The sequence below is a fragment of the Canis lupus genome, chromosome 1, assembly GCF_003254725.2.
Source record: "Canis lupus dingo isolate Sandy chromosome 1, ASM325472v2, whole genome shotgun sequence".
Lineage (NCBI taxonomy): Eukaryota > Metazoa > Chordata > Mammalia > Carnivora > Canidae > Canis > Canis lupus.
In genome coordinates, this window is record NC_064243.1 from 35,045,293 (window position 1) to 35,058,342 (window position 13,050).

Genomic DNA, 13,050 nt, shown 5'->3' on the forward strand with positions numbered 1-13,050 from the left:
TCTGCTCCTGCAAAACCCCTCTCGGCCCTTAATGGACCAGTTCAAATGTCACCTCCTCCCAGCTTTCCGTCGCCGCCTTCCCTTCCAAATGTTTTACTACCCAGCATGTGTTCCAATTAACATCTCATTCCAACCAATAACAGGATTCCATTGATGCTTTTGTAGTTAGGACCACACAGATCTTAGTTCCCATTAGGCTGTAGCTTCCTGAGGACAGGGATGGCAACCGTTTCTGTAGTTTCTGAATTTAAAGCAGTGCCTGGTATGGAGCAGCCCTTAAAGCATATTTGTTGAAGTCCTTCCATGAAGGACTGGGTTCTAATTATTGAGCTTTATGAAAGAACAAAGAAGGAAATGACACCAACTGTCCTATCTCTCTGCAAAGACATGGGAGCAGCACCCCAGGTAGAAGGGCAGTTCCCCCTCTTGATGCAGTGTTAATGGCTCTCCAGGATCGCAGCTCCACCATAAGGGCCCCCTAACTTCCCAGAGCAAGGGGCTCTCCTGGAAGAGAGGGATCGGGGAATCTGCTGAACGTGCACTACCAATTGCAATAGCCTCAGTGATAAATGGGGTGATAATTTTTATTATTCTAGGGGCAGAGGGCAGGATTCCCCAAGATGAGCCACTTTGGCATCATCTATCCTGAGCTGAAGGCAATAGAGACCCTATGAGCTCAAGAGAAACGTTTGCCCCTTCCTAAACTAGGGGTCTTTCCCAGAATAAGAGTTACTAGCTGAGGTAAGTTTTATCTGAGTGTATGGCAGGGGTAATAGCCAATTACCAAACATCTGCTCTTCCCGATTGCCCTGTGAACTGCATTCCTTCCCTGTAAAGTCCCAGACCCCCCCGCCCCCTTCTCCTTGGTTCAGGATGACATGTAGACCTCATTTTGCCTGACTCTCTTTGGAACTTCCATGCCTGTGTGGATTCTCCTTCTGTATATGATTGAATTTAGTTTTCTCCTGTTGACCTATCCCAAGTCAATCTGATTCTTAGTCTAGCTAGATAGACCTTGAGGGGACAGGAATTCCTGCTTCCTGACAATTGGCATCATCAGCAGGACACTTGAACTTACTGGATGCATCTCATCCCAGTACTGCTGCAGCTGAGAGGTCCTGGGATATCTGTCATACAGCCAGCGGAATATAAGATTATTTACCATGTCAGCCTCCCAGAATCTCTATGAGCAAAGTCCAATGGAACAAGAGTGGTGAGAGTCCTTTTTCTCTTTGTAAATTTAGATTAGCAAGAGAATTGGGTGTTATACTATATGTTGGCAAATTGTTTTCCTTTGTCTGTGTCTTTTATGTTGCTTGTCATCTGTGGCTAAGGGACAACTTAGAAGTTAAAACTGCAAAATTCGTGGGTATGGGCTAAACATTTAAAAGCTGTTAGAGGGATCCCTGGGTGGCGCAGCGGTTTGGCGCCTGCCTTTGGCCCAGGGCGCGATCCTGGAGACCCGGGATCGAATCCCACATCGGGCTCCCGGTGCTTGGAGCCTGCTTCTCCCTCTGCCTGTGTCTCTGCCTCTCTCTCTCTCTCTCTCTCTCTCTGTGACTATCATAAATAATAAATAAAAGAAAAAAAAATTTAAAAGCTGTTAGAGTGCTCACCAGCTCAAGAAGACTCCCGTGGTGAGATATGTTGGTCACAGAATGGGTTAGATTGACACTGGGATACCCACCAACTTCAAGAAAATTTCCATGCCATGAGGTACACTGTAAAGCAACACATATTCCCTGACCACATGGCATATCACTCCTAGGTATTAGTTTGGTTCCAAGAGATCCAAGGCTTAGATAAAGCTGTTAGATTTTTTTGTTAGTCTTGTTCTATGTTCTGAGAGCATGGTTTGTGACAAGTAAGAATTTTCTCTTTGGTTACCACCATCTGGGTGAAGATGCACTTACCTGGGATATCTGTCATACAGCCAGTGGAATATAAAATTGTTTACCATGTCAGCCTCCCAGATCTATGATCCTTTATTCTACTGGCCACCAAGATTCACCTCAATAAGTATCTCTCTCTCTCTCTGACTGTTCCAGTTTTGGGGGATATTTATCATGAGAGGTTCTAGACCATAGGAACCTTTGTTGTCTCAGCTTTTGTTGCTTGGTAGTGCTGGAAAGTCTCATTCCAGAAGTTTTTGTTCAGTGTCAGAGATTAGTGAATATGACTGGAGGTATCTCACATTTTCATGGGAGACCAGAAACCCTGTTTTCACTACACTATCCTTACTGCCTATGCAACAAAGGCCTTTGTTTTTTTAGATTAATTTCAGGAGTAGGCTTTTGGATCATTAGGGCTACTACATCATCTATGCCCTCTCTGGATACTTGAGTCTTTGGGTAAGACATTAAAAGGTTTATTGGTTTGAGTCACTATTAATAGATCCTATTTGCCAATGGCTGGATGATGGATGATGGATCAATTAAATTACTCTCTCTCTATATATATATGTATATATATACATATATATATAGAGAGAGAGCATGTGAATGGTGGAGGGGGTCAGTTAGAGGGAGAGAGAAACTTAAGCAGGATCCATGCCCAATGTGGAGCCTGACTCAGGGCTCGCCCTCATAATCCTGAGATTATGACCTGAGCTGAAATCAAGAGACAGACACCTAAGCCACTGAGCCACCTAGGTGTCCCTATATATATATATTTTTATAAAAAGCTCTTAATTGTCTTATTAGTATAACAGCTAGCCTTATAGTCTTATAACAGACTCCCTTGACAAGATAGAAGCGTAGAAATTAAACTTAAGACTCAAAAACAAGTGTCCACATCCAATGTTAATTCCTTTCTTAAAACCCAGCCTCGGAGCACCTGGGTAGCTCTTTTGGTTAAGATCTGACTTCAGGGCAGACCAGGTGGCTCAGCGGTTTAGTGTCGCCTTCAGCCCAGGGTGTGATCCTGGAGACCCAGGATTGAGTCCCACGTTGGGCTCCCTGCATGGAGCCTGCTTCTCCCTCTGCTTGTGTCTCTGCCTCTCTCTCTCTCTGCATCTCTCTGTGTCTCTCATGGATAAATAAATAAAATCTTAAAAAAAAAAAAAGATCTGACTTTAAGTCATGATCCCAGGGTCCTGGGATTGAGCTCCCTGTTGAGCTCCATGTCACGCTCCTTGCTCAGGGAGGAGTTTGCATGTCCCTCTGCCTCTCCTCCTGCTTGTACACTCTCTCTCTCTCTTTCTCTCTCTCTCATAAATAAATAAATAAATAAATAAATAAATAAATAAATAAATAAATAAATAAATAAATAAACTTTTTAAAAATCCAGCTTAACCTGCTTCTTTTAACTTCCCTTTCCTTCAAATTTTACAGAGATTACTCTTGCCTAATCTCTAGGTTCTAAGTATATAGGTTACTCATGAAATGCTGAAAGCCAGAAAATATTTTAACCAAAGCATCCAAGACTGGCAATAAGGTTTGCTTTGCCCCTACCTTCCAGGGCTCTATAATCAGGTTCTGCCTGCTTTAGACATTCCTATACAATGTTACTTGCAGGTTTGACCCAGACCCCCAGCCCTACCCCACCACCACTGCAAAAAAATTTGTGTCCCCTGGGCAGCAGCAGGTCTTTTAAATTATAAAGCCATTTTACCTCATTTTCAAAAGATCCTACTGAATTTAGAAAGTAATCAGAAAGATTATTTGACTATATTCACAATCTTCCCTTCACTGAGGAAATAAATGATCCAAATTTCTCCTAGGCCCTCCTAGAAATGGTCTGCAGGAAGACAATATTCAGGCACTAATAGAAGCCTGAATTATGTACCCAGAAAAAAAGGGTTTTATAAAAATGCTTTCTACAGATTTTACAAAGACATAAATCTTTTGGTTCCCATTTTAGTTAAAGTTCTCCTTGATATAAAGAGGCAAATTTAGTTAAAAGATGGGCCAATCCCTTGATATTCAAGCTGTCTGTAGGAACAACTATCCTTATTTTATGAACCTCTACAAAACTAGAAATACAACTCTAGAAACAAGTTAAAGGCCACCTACCTTTACCAATCTCCAAACCTTGCCTGTTCACCTAGATATTATAAAAGATCAAGTCCTTGGAATAAAATTGTTCTGTACTTTAAATAAATTTTAGATAGCAATTACCCTGAAACTCTAGAAAAAAATTTTTTACATTCTTTCTCTGTTCCTTGGAATTATAAATCTTATCACATCTATGAAATGTTAACAGAGCCCACAATCTCCTGAGACCGAAAAAAAAAAAAAAAAGAGAGAGAGAAAAGTATTTAAAATTGGGCCTGTAATATCCTATTCACAAATATTACTAGAAACAAAAATTAAGATTTTGTTTATATCTTATTTGTGTATATTATGTGTGCATGTCCATGTATGTGATACGTGTGAGATATCTTCTCTACCTCTGGATGGTATTGCTAAAATTAATTTGTAAAAGAACTTTATTTAGTTGGTTCAAAGGCACACATTTGTAAGGCTTGGACATTCTAAAACTCAGAAAGATAGAAACTAACCCAAATGTTTTTCAAGTTCACATGATCTGGGAAAATATTTGGTATTAAAGCTAATTTAAGATTGCTGGTTCAGGGCAGCCCCAGTGGCTCAGCGGTTTACCACCGCCTTGGGCCCCGGGGTGTGATCCTGGAGACCCAGGTTCAAGTCCCACATCGGGCTCCCTGCATGGAGCCTGCTTCTCCCTCTGCCTGTGTCTCTGCCTCCTCTCTCTCTCTCTGTGTGTGTGTGTGTGTGTCCCTCTCATGAATAAATAAAATCTTAAAAAAAAAAGATTGCTGGTTCAGTTAAAATAGACCTATCTTTAGAATTATCAGCAGTAAATATAAAACTTTTATTCTGCTTGTGTTTTCTAAAAGTTACATAAGTTCATGATATCTCTATGCAAAATTCATCAAAAAAAACAACCTTTGAATACTGATTGACTTTGTCTAATGCCTCGTGAAGTGTTGTGGACGGTCTAAGCATAATTAAGAACAAGTAAATTAAAATAGATATAAATAAGATAAAATAATGAATATATGTTTACTTTTATCTTATAAAGAAACTAAAGACAAATTTAGGTCTGTTAGTAAACATGTTTTATGCTTTATTGAAAGATTGTACTTCTGGGCCACCAGGTGGCTCAGTCAGTTGGGCATTTGACTCTTCATCTCTGCTCAGGTCTTAAAATCATGGTGGTGAGTTTGAGCCCCTCAATGGGCTCCATGCTGGGAGTGGAGCCTACTTAAAAAAAAAAAAAAAGGATGGAAGGAAGGAAGGAAGGAAAGAAACTAAGATTGTACTATGAAAAACACTTTTCTAAAGATATGAAATATATTAATAAATTTGACAGTCTAAAGTATTCTGATGTAACAGGTTCACAACTGCTTATTAGTTTTCAGGAGCAATTAAGGTTGCTAAGCATTAAGAATTCTCTAAATACAGTAAAGACTACTAGAAATAATAAGGGAAACAACTATGTAAGAAAAGTAAGATACATGCTTTTGGTAAGAAAAAGTATAAAGAATAAAAATAAAAAATAAATTAAAAAAAGAATAAAAATATATATTTGTTGAAGGGAAAAAATAGTTTTGTCTAAAGTAAGGCTGGTTATTTAAAGAGGGAAATTTTAGGACAAAATCTAAATGTGTGAAAAAAAAGTTGTAGAAGATATATGGAAAAGAATCCTTGGAAAGAAATTTCATGTGTGCTCAGTACTGGCTAAGCCTAGAATAGTTTAAATGAGTAAATGAGTTTTAATATCAAAAGTACATTGGTGCAAAGTTTTTGTTTTCTCTTTGTTAAAAAGTACAAAGTTCTCTAGACCCATTGGCCTGGTCTTCTTAAGAAATTGTAAACAAAAATTTTTCTTTACTTTTTGTTTGCCTAAAAACAATGACTGTTTGCCAGATAATTTCCTATGTTTCTCAACTCTATGATTTCTTAGGAAAATTAGTCCTAATGTTAAAGAAACTAAATTTTGTTCACAACTATGTGACTTTCTGCATTTACCTTTGAAATCTTTCCTTGTCACTTTGGTTAAATAGGTAATTATTGTTTCATAATGACCTATAATCCTATTTAATCAAATGTTCAAATCTTTTGATTTTTTTTACATACTTCCTAAAATCAAATTCTAAAATGAAGTCTGTTGACCACATCTAGCTGAAACTTTCTAGCGAGCTCCTGAGACATTCAAAAGAAATTTTTTTATGAGGAATTAAATTAATGAGGCTTATTTGCTGTGTTAAATTACATGGGAAACATTGTCAAATAAGTGATATTAAACTCTCTTACATAATATTTATATACATACATTTTTAAAATAAGTTTGTAAAAATTATGTGGAACACCTAGAAATCTGATGTCCAGATTTGTCATTATCTCAAAGTGCTAAATGTCACAAAAATAACCAAATTTCTATGTCAACTGCATTGTAATGAACTCTAATCAGATCTTTAACCATGGCGATTTTTAAGTATTTTATCATTTATAGACTTTTATATACTTTATTCAAATGCTTTTATAAAAGTTTCCTGCAAATGTGCTTCATCTTCAATGAGACTCATGAAAAGAAAACAAAACTGAATACATGATTCTGATGATCTTAGATGAAACTGAACTAGTTAAAAATTTCCAGAACTAGTAGAAAAACTGGATTCAATCAGAACAAATTGAATCAGAATTAATAACATGGAGGGGACCAAATACAATGAGGAAGATAACTGTATGTTTCATGACTTCTTATTTGAAACATTGTTGACATTTTTTAAACTGTTTTGTTTTTTCCAGATTTAAGAGAACTTTACCTCTTACGCTGACTTACAGCAATTTGATGAAATATACCTTTGTGAACAAATTGAAACATTTATCTTTTCTCCCTACCTGAACCCTCCAAAATTCAGAAACTCTCACTGAATATTCTTATGTTTTGGTGATACTGTATTTATTTAAGTCCAATAGGAATCTGTTCTCCTTATGACAGGATATAATTAGAAACATTGGTTATATTACCAAAGCTTTGACCGGAATGTCATATTTAGAGAGACATGCATGGACTCAGATGTGACCCAATAGCTTTAGGTAACTAACATTGACTTTGTGAAGCCAATAAAGCCTCTTGGAAATATCAGTCTAATACTTCGCTTACAGAGTTCCCAGCAGCCTTACCAGGTGAGTACAGAAGATTGCTTCCTGGCACACGCAAGAATCTCATGATATTAGGGGGAACCTGAGAAGAAAGGAATTCACCCAAATTCATAGGTATTGCAGACAAAGTCTCATAGCAAGTGTTTGGCTTGGCTTCTGGTCTCAAAAGACTAGTAACAGTTCAATATAGAGATCTAATGAAAAGTTCCAGCAAAGCAGGCCTTAAAGAGTCTATATGGTCAACCATTATTCTTGCTGCTCTTATGTAAATAATCAGGCCAAGATTTTTTTTTTTATATAAACTTACTTTATAAACAAATTAGTGTCAGTTTAGTTATTTTTGGTTAAAAAAAAGAGTGATAATGGAGAAAAATATGTTTCAATAACACATGCTTGTAGCTATTAGATTTTAATGTTATTTATTATAAGCTGGACTAGATCCTAATTTCTTTGTCTCCTCTCATGCCTGGCCACAACTCTCCAAACTAGCATTTTGATTTTTCTCCACCTTTCTGACTTGGAATCATTTGAGAACTAACACTGCCCTACAAACTAAATATAAACAACTTGATGTAAACTTCGTCAAGTTTGAGAAATTACTGCATCTCACGAATACAGAAGATGTGTGGTTGCTCAGCAGGCCAAAGAGCATTAGAGACATTTGAACTATGAACCAGGAGGGTCTGTCAGATGGCCACTACCTAAAGATGCCGTCACTCTACCTAAAGATACTTGAATCTGACATTTAAAAGTCTTCTCAACTGGCTATCCTCAGAATTCAGAAACTGGCTTAACACTTGAACTAATCATTAGCCATTGTTTTTCGTTTGTGTCCATAGCAATGCCTCTTACTTCATATCTGATTATTTGAACCATAGGCCTAACTTGGAGAATACACCTGAAATGAGTTTGACTGTTATTGTCAAGACGAACAGACTGGTTCAGTGAGATGAAACAACCTCCCAGCTCAAATTTTAACATGTGAAACCAGTTCCCTCAAAGGAGGGAACTGTAGAGGCCCTGGGCCAGGAGGCCCCAGGATGGGCTACTTTGGTATGAAGATTATTCCGAGCTGAATAATCAGCCCCTCCCTTAACTACCTAGAAGAATCTAAATTGAAAGACTGCTGTCTCTGAGCTCCCTGCTGCCATGAGCTTCCTTAAAAGTTTCCTGCAGCCTGGGTTGGCTGGGGGGCTTTAGCAGCAGCAATTGGGTCCTACAGTTATGCTGCACAGGCAGGACCTCTGCACCAGCACCCTCTATATGCCCAAAGCTGCATGTCCTGGTTAGTCAGCTCTGGATGAGGGTTCTTAGTAGAATACTCCACCATGAGTTTGCATGCGGTATCCAGGGACCTAAATGCCTGTCCACAAGAGTATTTGTGTGTTAGGGTAAATGCCACATTTGGAGAAGATTTTTAGAAATCTGCTGCTGATGAAAAGGAAGACAGTGATGAGGGCCTTGAACCTATTGGTAAATTTAGATTTTTTCCTCACAATAAACCAGCACCGCGGGCAGCATTTACTGCAGTGTATGAATGCCAGGCTTTGCGTCCAGATCTGTGGACAAAGAATCAGATGACTATGATAAAGAAGTATAGAATGTAGAAGCACAGGAACAGGGGCAGGGGACATCCCTACATTTTATACATGAAGGATTATCCCATTTAACAATGGAAAGCCAAGCCACATTGGAGAGATGAGAAGGAAGGCTTTCTCCATCTGTGGGCGGCCAACATAACATGGCTGGAGTGTGGACAAAAGATACAGTAAGAGATAAAGAAGATTGGATGGAAGTGGATACTATATCAACAGTTGCCGGCAAATTTGAAGATGCAGATGTTGATCACTGAAAATGATGTATGCCACTTTGGAATTCTTTAAAAGCAAAGGAGAGAATTTTGTGCCTCTTCAACTACGGAGTGGGTATTGATGAAAGTCTTTTTCCTTCTCTAAAAGGTATCTGAACCAGTTCTTTTTCTGAGAGAGACTATACTGAGACAAGTTGTAACCAGCAGAGTCTATGACCATTGTTTTGAAGATTAATTTTTATTAAATTTTTTTATATGATATCCACCCCCAACATGGTGCTCAAACTCAACCCTAGGATCAAGAGTCGCATGCTCTACCAACTGAGCCAACCAGGTGCCCTGTGGCCTTCATTTTAAAAGGCATATTAGCAGGACACCTGGGTGGCTCAGTCGGTTAAGTGTCTGCCTTCAGCTCAGCTCATGATTCCAGGGTCCTGGGATCGAGCCCTACATTGGGCTCTCTGCGCAGCAGGGAGCCTGCTTCTCCCTTTCTCTCTGCCTTCTCCTTATGTTCTCTGTCAAAAAAGTAAACAAAGCCTTTAAAAAAAAATTTAATGGTGCATTAGCTTAACCAAGAATGTATTTGTAGTTTGCCATTTACCCCCCAAGACTTTCTGTGTATGAGTACCCTCTGAGTAGGCCTAGAACTCCTGCCTTTACTATATGCATCATCTTTAGTGGGCTGACGTGATGAGAGTGCACAGGTATTTAAAAGTATAGGTCACTGGTTGGAGAGGCGAGAGGCTCAGTCTAAAATATACCCCTTAAAATATAAGGGCCTAAGGATACCCTTTCCCTTTAAAAAGAAAGACAGAGATCCTGGCCTCTGCTCATTCTCCTCAGGGGTAAGATCTTTTTACTAACTTGAGACCCAGATTAATTCACTCGGGCATGTGTAGGGAACTTGCTGAGAACCATCCTAGCTACACAAACGACTACTAACACAGGTGCTTCCCACTGGCTTTTGCTCTTTCCACCATGTTTCACCAGTCTGTTTCATTATAACCTCTTAGATGATAGCCTTGAATTTCTAACCTCTTAGGTCAATTTCTGTAACAGAACTAGTGAAATTGAGATGAAGTCCTCAAAGTACTCAGATGATAAGTGTTTTGTCTTTGTAACAGTTTCACTAATAAATTTAGGGTTTCTATCAAAAAAATATAAATCCGGGGTCTTTTTTAGATTAAGAGTTATTACCGGAGATACATGTTATATGAATGACCCAACTGTATGCCAAAGCAAACATCTAATTACAGAATCTATGCTTGCCTTCTTCTTGTCCTGTGGATTGCCCCACACGCTGTTGAATCCCTAGGCCTCTATCCTATTTCTTAGCTTAGAGCGGCATGTCCCTCATTTTACCTTTCTGTCTTTGAATCTCTCATGTATGTAGGGTTCCTGTACATACAAAATTAAATTAGATTTCCTCTAGTCAATGTGTCTCCTGGCAATTTAATTCTTAAACCAGCCAGAAGAAGCTTCCTAGGGTAAAGGAAAAATTTTCCTTGCAAACAGTTTTGAAATCTCAGAGGTGACAGCAAGCCCTCTTGTGCAACCATAGACCCCAACAGTTAAAGCCAGAAATAGACAAGACTACTTAACTCCGGCACTAACCGAAACCCATTGTGCTTATTTCTCATTGCACTTTCTGAAGGCATTGAAGAAGACAATTTCCAACCACCAGACCAGAAAAGTCCTGATAGCAATGGAATGCCTAAAAGACTATACCCCACACATTCCCTTCCCTGCCCATGATCATGGACTGAACACATACCGAGCCCTATCCATGATCACTGAACTCTCTGCCTGCTGTCTTGCATGTACCCTCCCCAACCTTTTTTTTTTATAAGACCCTAGGTGTCCCTCTTGGTAGAGAGGTGAGTTGTTAAGGCTTGTGCCTACCATAGCTGCTGGCACCCGAAATAAACTTCTCCCTTTCTCTTTTCCAAACCCTCATCTCTAGTGGCTTCTCTTGTGTTAAATGTATCTGAATTTGTTCAGCAACAATGTTCACAGTCCCAGTCTGAAGCTGTGCTTTGGATTTGTCCAGCCCTCCCAGGATTCCCGATGGAGCAGTGAGCCCCCCCACCGCCAGCAGCAGGCCAGGGCTTCCCCACTCCTTTCCTGGCTTAGTGGCTATGATAGATAACCTGTAACAAAGGGGCAGTAGACACAGCAGTAGTGACAATGCAGCAGTGGGGCTCTGTTTGTTTACTCATTAAACAGCATCTGCCCGTTGAACCACACATTTTGAAAGTTTCCATCTTCCAAACAAATTGCTTTTATCATGTAATAAATTATTTACATTTCCATGTATTTCAGTTAAAGAATGCTAATGAGATTTTCTGATCTGCATAAATGTCACTTGGGTCATATATTATTTCACTGAAAGGCAAATACTTTCTTTTAGTTAGTAAATACAACTTTATCATAAAAGTCCAATATCTGTAGGAATTACTGAAAATGGGTGAAAGGCTTTTGTTTGTACCCTTGAGGAAACATCAGAATCCTAGGATCCTAGGATACCAGAACCACTGATCCAGGATTTGGAATAAATAGGAAATAGATTTATTTCAAAACTTAGAGGGAGAAGAGATTCTACTTAAACAATACGTGTTAAATAACTATGTGAAAACTATGAAATATTTTAAAACATGATCACTTAAGGAGAGACCTGCATGGAGTAGATTGCACTTTACATTTTATAAGATTAGCTTTACAAAGCTACAGTCTTTTGCACATAAACCTGCTCTTAATTGAGCAGGAGAATATGCCTGCACCAAGGCTTGTTGGAAAGAAACAGATCCAAAATGGAGTCATTTATGTTAAGCTGCACCAACACTTAATATCTAACTTAACTACAATTTCTGCCTCTCCCAGGAGTGGAATTTTAAACCAATCAGTCTAGAATTTTCTGATCAATGCTAGCAAGGTCACCTGAATGATAAGATCCCTTGCCACAACCCCTAAGATAAAGTAAGTTTTATTTAAATTCTAGTTAGTTAACATGTAGTGTAATATTGGTTTCACGAGTAGAATTTAGTGATTCATCACTTACATATAACAACCACTGTTTATCACAAGTGCCCTTTTTAAAGTCCATCACCCACTTAGCCCATCCCACCTACCTCCCTCCATCAACCCTCAGTTTGTTCTCTATAGTTAAAAGTCTTTTATGGCTTACCTTCCTCTTTTTTTTCTCCCACCTCCTCAAATTTTTGTTCTTTATCAGGCTTAAACTATGTATTTAAAGGTTTTGATAGAGGATCCAGATAACTGAGACAACAGGTTTCCAGGTGCATATGGCTCAATTGCAAGGCATTTTGGGGGGCCTTGGGTCTCAGTGGGGAACACTGTCAAAAGAGCCCTGATGGCATCCTGTTTGTCTGAGGTCACCTTGGAGTACCAGACCAAGTAGAAGGACAAAGTCTTTGCCCCTATAGCAAATACCTGTGCTTCACTGTGGAGTCACAACTGCCAGCAACCACATGCTAGACAGCTGGCAAGTACACCCGGTGCTTACAGTGGTCACTGCTCCTGAACTCCCAGGTGGGAGAAGGCAGGAGGCCAGCCATGGCTGGCTTCTTCGTTGCTGCCAGAGGAAGTAGTCATGCTGTTGATACCTTCAGAGATAGCATTACTTGTGAAGGGCAGAGCTGATGTCTACATGAGGCTCACAGGACACAATCTGGATCTTCATGTGAGAGTTGGGTGACCGCCACCAACTAGTCTCAGCAGTTCCCAGAAGTTCTCTTGCACTAAAATTGCAATAGGTGACTAATGTCAGTCTCCTGTGACCCTCTCAAGTGACCTCAGGGAGAAAACAAAAACAAAAACTGGAAAGCCAGTTAAGTGGAGGCATGCAGGCAATGGTTTTGAACAATCAGATATGATAGAAACATAACATTAAGATGACCTAGAGGTCATTCATGTGTCTGTATGGAAATCAGTAACCTTAATTTTTACAACCAAAGAAATTATACCTTGTGATGTGCAATTATATTTTGGAGGACTGTTTGTAAGCATGTATCTCACTTTATCTTTTGCATATAATCTCCTGTAAGCAAACAGACTTCAGAGCAGCTCTTCAGAGCAATCTGAAAGGCTCTC

At 39.2% G+C, this 13,050-nt stretch overlaps 1 pseudogene; it reads left to right on the plus strand.

The window, feature by feature from the left end:
• The first annotated feature begins 3,230 nt into the window (after positions 1–3,230).
• LOC112644235 (methylosome subunit pICln-like) lies at positions 3,231–11,699 on the plus strand (annotated as a pseudogene).
• Positions 11,700–13,050: the final 1,351 nt, after the last annotated feature.